Source organism: Chiloscyllium punctatum, chromosome 44 (genome assembly GCF_047496795.1).
Source record: "Chiloscyllium punctatum isolate Juve2018m chromosome 44, sChiPun1.3, whole genome shotgun sequence".
Taxonomy (NCBI): Eukaryota; Metazoa; Chordata; class Chondrichthyes; order Orectolobiformes; family Hemiscylliidae; genus Chiloscyllium; species Chiloscyllium punctatum.
The window spans coordinates 62764795-62778622 of NC_092782.1; positions in this window are offsets into that span (position 1 = coordinate 62764795).

The following is a 13828-nucleotide window of genomic DNA, read 5'->3' on the forward strand; positions in this document are numbered from 1 at the left end:
GATGAGGAAGAGGTATGAGATACTTATCTCTTTTAGCAAGGAATAGAGCTTAATTGCAGGAGGGTTCTGCTGGAATTGTACAGAGTATTGTGTCCAGTTCTGGAATCTATATTCTAGGATGGATGTGACAGCACAGGAGAGGGCACAGGGGAGATTTACCAGGATGTTGCCTGGGCTGGAGAGTTTCAGTTACAAAGAGAGATTGGACAGCTTGGGGTTGCTTTCCGTAGAGCTCAATATGTGTTGCTGGAAAAGCGCAGCAAGTCAGGCAGCATCCGAGGAGCAGGAGAATCGACGTTTCGGGCATTAGCCCTTCTTCAGGCCCAAAACGTCGATTCTCCTGCTCCTTGGATGCTGCCTGACCTGCTGCGCTTTTCCAGCAACACATTTTTAGCTCTGATCTCCAGCATCTGCAGTCCTCACTTTCTCCTCGTTGCTTTCCTTAGAGCAGAGCAGATTGGGGGGGGGATATGATTGAGTTAAATAAAATGGTGAGGGACATAGATAGGGTAGACAGGAAGAAAGCATTCCTCTTGATGGAGGGATCCATGATCAGGGGAGCATGGATTTAAAGTAAGGGTCAAGATGGTTTAGAGGGGAATGTGAGGAAAACAAAATCATCCAGAGGCTGGTGGGAATCTGGAACTGACTGCCTGTGAGAGTGGGAGAGGCAGGAACCCCCATCACATCAAAGCTGTATGTCAATACGCAGGTGCAATGCCAAGGCACACAAGGTGATGGGGTAAGTGCTGGGGAATGGGGTTGGAATAGTTAGACGGTTGTTTTTGACTGACATGATTTTGAGTGGCCTTTTGCTGTGCTCCATGACTCTATCTGAAGGGAAATGGTTGAACATTCACAGTCACAATATGGATTAATGAATCAGATACAACTCTCTAGGTGACAATTTGCCACATCACCCACAATCTTATTGAATGGAGGAGCCGATTTGATGGGCCAAATGGCTTCCTACTGCCCCCATCACTTAGGGTCAAATCATGATTAAATCATGAACCAAGACTTCAAATTCATAATCCTGACTGACACTTATCTCTGATTGAGAGAGTGTTACAGACATAGTTTCCATTTGACATGTTCAAACAATGCAGTTCCCCAATGTTCAGGTGGTCTGAAAAGATTTAAGGCACAGGCTTTGTTTTCAGTTCAGAGTCGATAAAGAGTGGCGCTGGAAAAGCACAGTAGGTCAGGCAGCATCTGAGGAGCAGGAGAATCACCTTTTCAGGCATAAGCCTTTCATCAGGAATGTGGGGTGGGCAAAGGGGGATAAATAGAGGGATGGGGGTGGGGCTGGGGATGAGGTAGGTGGGAAGGCGATAGGTGGATGCAGGTGGGGGTGATTGTGACAGGTTGATGGGGAGGGTGGAGTGGACAGGTGGGAGGGAAGATGGACAGCGGGGCAGTTTAAAAGGGTGGTGCTGAGCTGGAAAGTTGGATCTGGGATGAGGTGGGGGGAAGGGGTATTTGGAAACAGTTCAGTTTGGAGGGATCAGGGATTGAGTTTGGAAATATACTTTTTAGTTCTGTTGAAAGAAAGGCCTTAATTGAAGTGTTGCTTTGTGTAGCTTCCAGACATGAGAGTTTGGAGAGAAATTTGCAGCTTATTGGAACTGAGAAAGTATAAGTTCACCAATTTGTGATGAGTCCACATCAGGAGACCAGCAAAGGAGTGATCAAATTGACTCCACGGTCCATGGGAAAGAAGCTGGAAGGAGTGGGTGAAGTAGAAACCTTAAAGTTGAGATGTATTGCAATTGAGTTGAGCTTCTGTGATGGTTGGTGTAGGGATACAGTCCAAAACTTTGATATGATGATTGTGTAAGATCTTTCTAACTGCAATATAAGATGGGAGGTTGGTTAGCTCACTTGGCTCAATGGGTAGTTTGTGATACGTGTATGTGAAATGTAGGGATTCAATTCCACTGTTGGTCGTGGGTGGTACAGTGGCTCAGTGGTTAGCACTGCTACCTCACAGCGCCAGGGACCCAGGTTTGATTTCAGTCTCAGGCGACTGTCTGTGTGGAGTTTTGCACAATCTCCCTGTGTCTGTGTGAGTTTCCTCTGGGTGCTCTGGTTTCCTCCCACAGTCCAAGCATGTGCAGGCCAGGTGAACTGGCCATGCTAAATTGCCCATAGCTTCAGGGATGTGTAGGTTGGGTGCATTAGTCAGGGGTAAATATAGGGTAGGGGAATGGATCAGGGTGGGTTAGAGGGTCAGTGTGGACTTGTTGGGCCAAAGGTCCTGCTTCCACGCTGAGGGGATTCTATGTTACTATGGAGACCCCACTTTTGTAGCCTCTCCCCTCACCTGAGGAATGGTGACCCTCAAGTTAATCCGTCACGTGATGTCTTCCTCTCTAATGAGGGAGCAGCCCTATAGTTCAGTAGGATTATGGTGATTTTATCTTTATTTTATATACAGGCTGTTAATTTTCTTTCCTTTGTGCATTAAATATATGTACTGATGTTAAATTACATCAGCAGCATCATGAAGAAATGTTTCAGTGTCTAACCACCACATTAACTAACCACAAAAAACAAGCAATAAGTTTCATTCTAGGATCTGGCTTGTTCAATACTATTAGCTGGGATCATAACAGTTGCCATCAGCCTTAGGTCTAGCCAGTCTTTCTATGACTGCGCTAGTAACTCAGAGGCCCAGGCTAATGCTCTCGGGTCACGACAGCTGATGGAACATGATTTCAAATAATAAGTCTGGTTTTGAAAGCTGGTCTGTGTTGGTGACTATGAAACTATCACTGATAACATTTGGTTCATTAACATCCTGATGGAAAGAAACCTGTCATCCTTTTGGTGTCTGGTCTACATGTGACTCCAGACCTCCAGCAATGTGGTTAAATTTTAACTGACCCTTTGAACTGCCTGAGCAACTCATTCATTTGAAGGGCAGTTCCTGGTGGATTACAAACGTTGGCCAGCCCAGGGACAACCATATCCCTTGAAAGAATACATTCGAGAAAAGAATCTCCTTTTTCATTATAACTCTGAAGCACTTTCTTCCGTGGTAAAGATATAAAGTACTTATTTTAATACCTCATCCATACCCTCTGCCTTCACGTGTAGATGCTCTTTAATGGTTCCTAAACAACCTATTTCTACCTACCTTTGTGGTATTTACATGCTGAAAGAAGTCTTTTTGATTCCCCGTTATGTTAGCTGCCAGTGTCTTCTCAAGCTCATCTTTGCTTCTCATATTTTCTTGATCACCTTCCTCATCATTATTTATATTCAACTTGATTCTCATTGATATTATTCACCTGATAATGTATCCTAACATCCCTTTTCTTGTTTCACCTAACTCTCTACTTCTTTCCTCATCCAGGGACTTTTGGCTTTGACTACCCTACTCTTCCTGACTTGGCAATTTACCTTCACTGTACCTGAACTATCTCTGTAAGCCATGATGAAGAGGTGCTGGTATTGAACAGAATTCTGTGTCTTATGATTATGCCCCACTAGCTACCTGATGACAGAACAATGCTCTGAAAGCTAGTGCTTCCAAATCAACCTCGGGTTGTGTGATTTTTAACTTTGTCCACCCCAGTCCAACACCAGCATCTCCTCATCATGGCTTACAGATGATACAGGTACAGTGAAGGTAAATTGCCAAGTGGGGAGAAGGGTAGGGTAGTCAAAGTCAGAAGTCCCAGGACGAGGAAAGAAATAGAGAGTTAGATGAAACGGGAAAATAAACCTGATCACTATAAACTGGTGTTGTGTGATTTTTAACTTTATCTCTTTAAGGGCTGTCCAATGTTGCATTATATTCTCGTCTGACCAACTTTATTCCAAGTTGCCTGGCTGAATCTGCTTCCATCCCACACAAACTATCCATTTTCCACCCTTGAAATTTTGCTTTGGATTTTTCCTTGTCTTTACAATACCCAACCTAAATACTGTGGTAATATGATCACTGTTCCCAAACTGGTACATGACTGATCTCCTTCCTCAGAACCAGCAAAGCTCCCTCTTCATTGAATTGAAAACATGCTGATTTTGAAAATTTTCCTGAAATGCTTTGTAAACTCTTCCCCGACCCTGCCCTAATTATTATTATTATCATCCCATTTTATATCAGGGGGATGTAGTGAGAAGCTAATATTAGTGATTCAGACACCTGGACTCATACTTGAGAGTCATGGGCTCGACCCCCCTCCGCCACCCACCCCCACCCCACCCCCCCCCCCCCCCCCCCCCCCCCCCCCCCCCCACCTCCCGGGCAGCTGGGAAACATACATCCAATACCTAAATCAGGAATGGAAATGCCAGTTTCATTGATAATGGCAATGAAGCAGTCAGATTTATGTTAAAAACTTATCTGGTTCAGTAATACTCCTCAGGGGAACAAAATCTAGCATTCTTGATGGTTTGGCTTATATGTGACTCCAGATCTATAGTAATGTGTTTGGTTTTATAATCGAAGGATGAGGGGGGGTCTAATTGAAACTTACAGAATACTGAATGGCCTGGTCAGAGTGAATGTTGGGAAGATGCTTCCATTGGTAGGAGAGACTAGGACTCGAGGCACAGCCTTAGAGTAAAGGGAAAACCTTTTAGAATGGAGATAAGGAGAAACTTCTTCAGCCAGAGAGTGAGGAATCTATGGAATTCATTCCCACAGAAGGCTGTGGAGGCCAGGTCATTGAGTATATTTAAGACAGAGATAGACAGGTTCTTGAGTATCAAGGGGGTCAAGGGTTCTGGGGAGGAAGTGGGAGAATGGGTTGAGAAACTTATCAGCCATAATGGCTAAGCAGATTGGATGGTCTGACTACCTAATTTCTTCTCCTATGTCTTGTGGTCTAATCTTACCTGTCCTCTGGAATAGCCTAGCAAGTTGTATTCAATTTTTCAAGAAGATGGCTCACTCCAGTGATCTCAAGGACACAGGGATGGGTAATAGATGTTGCGTTTATCAGTGTTGCTTGCATCACAAGAATGAATTTTAAAAAAGTTTATTGATATGTCTCATTATCACACTCTATATAATTTTTGTACCTCGCCATAATACCTTTGCAAATGTGATCCTCTGTATCTTTCCTAATTGTTGTTGGTGTATAGAATACACCCAATAGTGTAATATACCTTTTATGTTGTTTCTTAATTTTAACCAAATAGACTCAGATATTGCCCCCTCCAGGACATTGTTTCACTCTTAGCATTTTAATGCTCTTTTTAATCAATACTGCCACCCTTTCTTGCTTGCTGCTAAACTGTCTACGATTCAAAAGTAACTCAATGATTTGGAAACAAATTAAGGTATGCCTGAAAAAAAAATGATAGGACATGATATAAATGCAGGTTCCTTTTTCTGTGTGAGCCACAGACAGAACAATATTGAGCACTAAAATTCACATGCAGTGCACAATACTAATTAAACCTTGCCTTGTCTCCCCTTCCCTCTCCCCAGTTTTACCTCCTTAAAACACAGCCAACTGCTTTGTTTGGTCTCACACATTATCGAGCAGTCCATTTGCTATTTTTATTTTAAAACGTGTGTCAGGTAACGCAAATGTTTTCTATTCCTGTTGAAGAAAAAAACACTTCCTGCACAGAGTCAATAGGAACTGACTGTTGATAGGTTCCTCATTCCTCGCTGAAAGTTTGTTTAATGGGTTCCACTTAGGGGGCCTGAGGACCCCTACTGGTGTAAAGATTGGGATCCCAAGGGTCTATACATTACTGACTTTCTGTGTTAGGTAGTAATGGAACACACTTTTTATGCTACATTGTGGAGTGCCCTCATCATCCAATGTTCCAATGGCTGCGGAAGCTATGACATCTCAGAGAGGTATAATATGTGGGAATGACCATGCATATCAATGCTTTGGTATTTTCAATGACGTTAATACTGCGATATGAATGCAAGTTGTTATTGTCAACGCTGGCAGGTTTAATGACAGTGTGCATGTGTCTACCATAATGCGAGCTTAAGACCTGTTGATATCGTGGACAGGGTAAAAAAGGCTTAACATATATTTGCTTGATGTTTTGTGTGCATCTGTGTGTAACTGTGCTGTAGATTAATGACCCTTCCCCAGCTCCCTGGCAGAAACTGAACGTGCTCAATTCAAACTAAACTGCAACTCTCATCAGATTGGAGCAAATTGCATGGTTTGCAACTAATATTCTAAAGTCAAATGTTACATTTGAAGAAACATGTGCAAGTAATCTACTATTTAGCATTCCTTTGGATTTGAGCTGACTTGTTCAGAGATATTAAACACACCTCTGGTGTAGGTGGGATTTGAACCTGGGTTTCCCGATCAAGAAGATAGGGATATTGCCACTATACCACAAGACCCCATCAGTTCTTGTGGTAAAAGGTGATCAGCCAGCATTCTGTTAAAAATTCACTGTGCTATTACAACGATAACAAATAAGCAGCATTTATGTCGCACATTCACTCTCTCATGAACTCACAGAATACTTTCTAGCGAATTAAATAATCTTGAAGTGTACACACAGTTACGTCATAAGACACATAACAGTCAATTTCCACACAACTCCTCCAAACAGCAATATGATAATGACCAGAGACCTGTTTTCAAGTTGCTTTTAAGGAGTAAATATATCAAGACACCAGGAATAACTTGCATGTTCTTCTCAAAATGGCACTCTGGACCATTAATGGCCAGATGGGAAAACAAAGGATGTTAAGGTCCATTTGAAAGATGGCATTTTCATGAATTCAGCACTTTCTCAGTTTTGCACTGAAACGCACCTGAGGAATGGGACTTAAATTTGCATCTTTCTGAGTAAGAAAGGAGAGTGCTACCAATGACCTCGTGGCTGACACATGCATGGAAAAGGGAGGAAAATATAGAACATAGAACAATACAGTACGGGAGCACCGTGTCTGTACCAACCATGATGCATTCCAAACTAATCCCATCTGTCTGAACATGGACTGTATCTCTCTATTCCCCCCCTATTCTTGAGTCTGCCGAAATGCCCCTTAATTGTAGCTACTGTATCTGCTTCTACCATCTCCCTCAGCAGCACATTCCAGTCACCTACCACTATCTCTGTAAAAAATCTTGTCTCGCACACCTTCCTTAAACTTCTGAGGAAGGGTCACTGAACCCAAAGCGTGAACTTTGATTTCTCTCCACAGAAGCTGTCATGTCTGCTGAGCCTTTCCAGCAATTTCTGTCTTTGTTCCTTTAAACTTACCCCCTTTTCACCTTAAACCTAACCCTTACTGTTTGACATATCTACCCTGGGAAAAAGACTAAATATCCACTCTATCCATGCCCCTCATAATCTTATATACTTTTTCAGGTCGCCCCCTCAGCCTCTGACACTCCAGCAACAACAATCCACGTTTATCCAATCTCTCCTTATAGCTAAAGCCCTCTAATCTAGGCAACATCCTGGTAAACATTTTTTTGCACCTTTTCTAAAGCCTCCACATCCTTCTTTGTAGTGCGCTGACCGAAACTTCACACAGTACTCTAAGTGTGGCCTCACTAAAGTTTTGTACAGCTGCAACATGATGTGCCAACTTTTATATTCAGGGCTCCATCATGAAGTTATGTGAAGTTTCAATAGTTGTTCTGCTACAATGCATGTTTCGTTAATGCAAGTTCGCTGTGAGGCAATTGATGAATTGGGGCACTGTTTCTAAAGCGCAAACTTTTAAAATGTGTTTTGGCTGTGGCGCAATTACATTACCAACAGTTTAAGCGCTGTTTCTAAAGTGGGATTTTTCTATAGTGTGGGTTGCACAAGAACACAACCATCATGTTCTAGAAAAAAACTGTCTGTAAAACCAAATGGGATATCAAGACCAGTAAAATATGGGAAATGCTGAACTTACCAAATTACTGAAATTAATATCATAAACAATGAGAGTCATATGGAATACTAGCTTGCACTAGATGAGAAAATTTAAGTTAAAGTGTTATCTGAATAAAACATGTAATTTGTTTTTAATCCAATCCCAATTGATTTGAGCTCTAAAATACCTTTCATAAACTTAAGGACCCAGACAATAAAACGTACCCTTCTCGCTTCTTTCTGTCTTTGACTTTCACGTCGGACAATGTCAGCAGTGACAGAGTTTATGACTGATGACAACATCCCTGCTTGTTTTTGTTCACTGTCACTAAATCTGATGAGTTACTAATTAAAAGAACAATTTGAAAGTGCCATCCTAGTTTCTTCAGTTGTTTCTTATTAGAGAAAGATTCTGCAGTGTTATTGCAGCTCTAATTATGAATGGATATTGGTTGTCATCTTTTAGAATGCAGCCTGTATCTTTGAATGACCATTCCACTCAGGGCTATGTTTGAATACATGTGTTGTAACTCATGAAAATTCAAACAATCCTGCTATTACACATTTCAGCACCATGAGAGCAAGTTCTAGGCTAAGAGTTTTTGTTAGATTGTTAAAAGTGCACAGCTATTTTTGAGAGCTCGGCTATGGAGGATCAAGATGTGGATGTGATAGTCTATAAAAAATAACATGTTAACTTTTAATATCAGTGTTCATACAAGCTGGTGGAAGTGATAAAGTTGGTGCACTCGAAGGGCATCTGAAACAGAAAAGGCTAAGATAGGTACATATTGAATAATGTGCATATTATTGGACTATCATCTTGTAGTGAAAGTACTAGAATTCACTATGGCTCCTTAAACAGCACCATCTAAACCATGACCACTTCCATCTAGAAGGACAAGGACAACAGATACATGGGAACAACACTACCTGCAAGTAACTCTCCAACATTCAGTGTGGCAGAGTGGCTCACTGGTTGGCAATGCTGCCCTACAGGTTTGGTTCCAGCTTTGAGCAACTGTCTGTGTGGAGTTTGCACATTCTCCCTGTGTCTGTGTGGATTTCTTCTGGGTGCTCCAGTTTCCTCCCACAGTCCAAAGATGTGCAGGTCAGGTGGCTTGGCCATGCTAAATTGCCCATAGGTCCAGGATGTGTATGTTAAGTGGGTTAAACATGGGAAATACAGGCTTACAGGGTCTGGGTGGGATGCTTTTTGGAGTGTCAGTGTGGACTCGGGCCAAATGTCCTGCTTCCACACTGTAGGGATTCTAAGATTCAAGCTACTCACCATTTTGACTTGGAAATATATTGTTGTTCCTTCACTGTGGCTGGGTCACAATCCTGGAATTCCCTTCCTAAGTGCATTGTGGGTCTACCCACAGCAGTGGTTCAGCAAGGCAGCTCCCCACTACCTTCTCCGGGTTAATAAACACTGGTCAAGTGAGTGATACCCATGTCCCACATGTGAATAAGAATAGTGTTTTCACTTATTTGGGCCACATTATGGGATAAAATTAAATAGCAACTAGAAAAACAAAAGTAAGGTCTATTTTGGAATTGTTCATGCCTCAGACAAAATGTGAAATTTTGGAGTCTACTAGTAGGAATGGATTTTATCAATGTTCAGTCCAAATTTCAGGACCTCAAGTCTGATAAGAAGAGGAAAGAAATTTGAGTGGACTAAAAGTGTCAGAGTACCTTTGACAACTTGAAAGCTGTACTGACTGCTGCACTGGTCTTAGCAACACCACATGATTCCACACCATTTAAAATGGCTACTTATAGCAACAAAATTGGTGTTGGTGCAGTTTTATTACGGGACGATGAGATGGGGATTGAATGACTAGTCAGTTATTATTCACACAACTGAATGCATGTCAACAAAAACATTCATCTGTGGAAAAAGGTATTTTGTGTTTGATTTTGGATTTATAACATTCTGAAATCCATATATCCAATAATTCTGCAGAGGTGTTATTTATATGGCACATAACATTTCTATCAAGATTTCATACCGAGAATTTGAGACGTTTCATTAGATTTAATGCTATAACCATGCAATGTGAAAATGATTCATGTAGCCAGAAGAGAAAATATCTGAGTGAATACACTATCAACTGTAAATATGGAAATAAACAAATGTCCCAATCAAGATGGACTTGAATGAATCAAGGAATGGGTTATTGTCACATATATCTAGAGAGATACAATGAAAAGTGTTTTGTCTTCACAATCTGGCACCATTTTAAGTTAATAAAGAATAAAAAGAGAGTACGGAAATAGAGTTCATCTTCATTGCTGTCCCAAACACAGCTCCTGAGCTTCTGCAATGTCTCCAGATAAGACATAGGAGCAGAAATGAAGTAATTTAGCCAATTGGGTCTGCTCCATCTCTCCAAAGTTGACCTCAAGGAGTCCCCACACTAGGTACAGCAACGATATCGCCGATGCCCCAGGAGATTCTAGCAACCCCCCACCCCCTGCCCGTCTTGCCAACACCACCCGTTCTGGGCTTACTTCAGCCTTGAGTACCCACTCTGCCACCGCTCCAGGCCACACCTCACTGCCGCTGCCGACAAAGCCCAGGCTCCGGGCCTACTACAGCCAGGATTCCCCCCTCCAAGCACTGCCACCTCAATGACACCCCCATGACGTCATGAAGGCTTGTATTGAATATGAGTATTTTGCAAAGTCCTTGCCTGTTGAATGTAAAATAAAATCTGAAAGGTTAATGAGTGGGTTTGTTTCTCTCTGATGAAAGCAGGGTATTCAGAAAGAAAATATTTATGAGCAGTGGTGTAGCTTAGTAATCTTTTGTTGTTTCCAAACAGTCAGGGCAGAAGAAAAGGATTTAAGGTCTCAGAGACGATTATATTGTATGAGGCTGCTGAATGCTTGAGTTTAAAGAGCACATGTTAAGGAGTAAGTAAGCTTTGTTAGCAGTTTGTTTAAGTGTCATAATAAAACATTAACTAAACAAGATGACATTGATTGAATGCATACGTTTTCCAGAAGGAAACCAAGTATAGCTGTGTCTATTGAACAAGAAACTTTAATGTGGAAATAGGATGATCCTTCACTGAGGTGTGAGTATGTGTCAGGCTGTTGAAGGTAAGAAGATTGAATCATTATTTCTGATTTTTGAAATAAGACTTTTTCAAATGTTTCATATAGTGTAAAATATTTCACGTTTTGTTCTGTTTGTGTGTAATAAACATTGATATTCTTTTGTTATTACTCCAAAGAATATTGACATCCTCTTGTAAATATATTCAATGACTGACCATCACAGGAATGAAAATATTTTGGTTTCAAAATTATGGCCTATCAAGCCAAGGTTCACTCTGTAATTTCTACCTGTTGAGATCGTAGCATGGGATATCTTTGGATTGGAATTCAGCAAATTCCGAGAGAGTCAAAATTGTTTTCACCTGTTGCAATTTTGTATTTTTGTTTGAAATACTCATTCAAAAGGATCTGTTAGAACATCCCCCACAGCTATACCCTCAATTGTCTGTTATAAAGATACATTCCATTCCTTTCAAGCTGATGCTATCTTTGAAGCAGAGGCTGCCAAGAGATTAACTTGAACTCTGCTGTTTAATACAATTACCATTATTTGCAGTTAAACATGATTAGTACCATCAAGTAGATGAATAATCATTTGGCTTATATACCAACACTGAAGAAGGAAAGAACTGCCATTCCCAGAGACTCCTAATCACATGTCTGTGCAAATTGTGTCAACATGGGTAATCAGAGTAAGTCAGAACAGATTGAAATTGATTACACTTAGATAAGAGACAGTTTCTGAAACTGCCATCAAGAAATCACAAAGAAAGGCTGGTGGGACAGAAAGACAAACTGGGGAGAATAAGTGGAAAGAAATAAGTGTATCCCTTCCCTGCTGATAATATTACTGACCAAATCTGGCTTAATCATATTTTGTTTTTTTTTATTTAACAAGCTGGTGTTTCACTGAAGCTTGCCATGTTTAAGATTTGGTTTTAACAATGAAATAGAAGTTTATTACTCAAAAGCAAAGATGATAAAATAGAATAACCCTATCTATTTAACTATAATTTTTAAATTTAATTCATGAGATGTGGATGTTGCTGGCTAGGCTAGCATTTATTGCCCATTCTTATTTGACCAACACTATCACTTTCCAGGATTGAAATACCAAAGAGAGTTTACTTGTTTATCACATCTATAGATTTCACTTAACTGTTTCTTTTAATTCCAGTCTTGAGAGTTTTGTAGCCTCCTCCTTGATGAATACATCTTGATGACCTTAAACTCTCTCAGCTTATAATAGCTCCATATAGGTTGAAATCCAAACACTTCTGGTTTGGAGCTTTGTTTCTGAACCAGCTCTTTTCTCTAGGAGAAACAGTTTTGTCCATTTAACTTTGATCAGGTCTTATTTGAACTGACAAACGCAACCTTTCCAATCTATGGATTTTTTTCAAAAGAATATTCCTGAGTCTTCAAAATAGAAAACAAGATTATGCTCCTCAATGTTTATTCTGTTGCTTGTAAAATTGCCCCAATGCAAACACATCCCCATTATTACTTCAGTTACTCCCGCTGTCATAGATGAAGGCTACAAGCCAGGGCTACTGGCATGTGAAACAGCATAAGCAGCAAGTGACAGACAGAGTTAAGTGATCCCATAAATGGATCAGATCTAAGCTCTACATTCCTGCCACATTCAACTGCAAATGATAATGGATAACTAACTCACTGGAGGAGGAAGCTCCACAAATATCCTCATCCTCAATGATGTAAGAGCCTAGCACATCAGTGCAAAAGATAAGGCTGAAGCATTCGAAACACCCTTCAGCCAGAAGTGATGGATGACCAGCTCAGCTTCCTTCAGTGATCCCCAACATCACAGATACCAGATTCCAGCCAATTTGATTCACTTCACGTGATATCAAGAAATGGCTGAATTCATTGGGTACTGCAAAGGCTATGGGTTTGACAACATTTGAGCAATATTACTGAAGATGTGCTCCAGAATGTTCCACACACCTAGCCAAGCTGTTCCAGCACAACTACAACACTGACATCTTTGATTTGATTTATTTATTGTCAAATGCATTAAGTTGCCCAGGTATGTCCAAAAAGCAGGATAAATTCAATCCAGTTAGTCATCAGTAAAGTGATGGAAGGTGCCATCAACAGAGCTATAAAGCAGAACCTGCTCAGCGACGCCCAGTTTGGGTTCCCCCAGGGCCATTCAGCTCCTGACCTCATTACAGCCTTGGTTCAAACATGGACAGAAGAGCTGAATTCCAGAGGGGAGGGGAGAGGGACAGCCTTGACATCAAGGCTGCATTTGACTGAGTGTGGCATCAAGGAGCCCTGGCAAAACTGGAATCAATAGGAATTTTGGGGCACACTCTCTGCTGGTTGGAGTCATACCTGACACATAGGGAGATGGTTGTGATGAATTCTGTGATGAGTAGCTCATCTCCTGACTCCGTAAAGCCTGGTCCATCATCTACAAGGGACAAGTCAGGAGTGTGATGGAATAATTCCCACTTACCTGGATGGGTGAAGCTCTAATAACACTCAAGAAGTTCGATAACATCCAGGACAAAGCAGATCGGCTTGATTGGCAGCACATCCAGAAGTATCCACTCCGTCCACCACTGACGCTCAGTAGCAGCAGTGTGTACTATCTACAAAATGCACTACAGAAACTGACTAAGGCTCCTTCAATGCCACTTTCCAAACCTATACCACCACCATCCAGAAAAATATGGATAGCACACAGTTGGTTCCAAACTAACGTGATAGTTCTGTTCTCGTGTGATCTCTTGTTATAAGAAAATCGTGCAATAGCTGCACCATTTAAACTAATTGGATCAGAATCACGTTATAGCCAATACGTGGTAATTGCCACGTGGTATAGCCAATTGGTAAGGAACGTTCACATTTGACAAATAACTGTGTAAATTCTTCAATATTGTTAAAGCCAATTTGCGATGAAGAA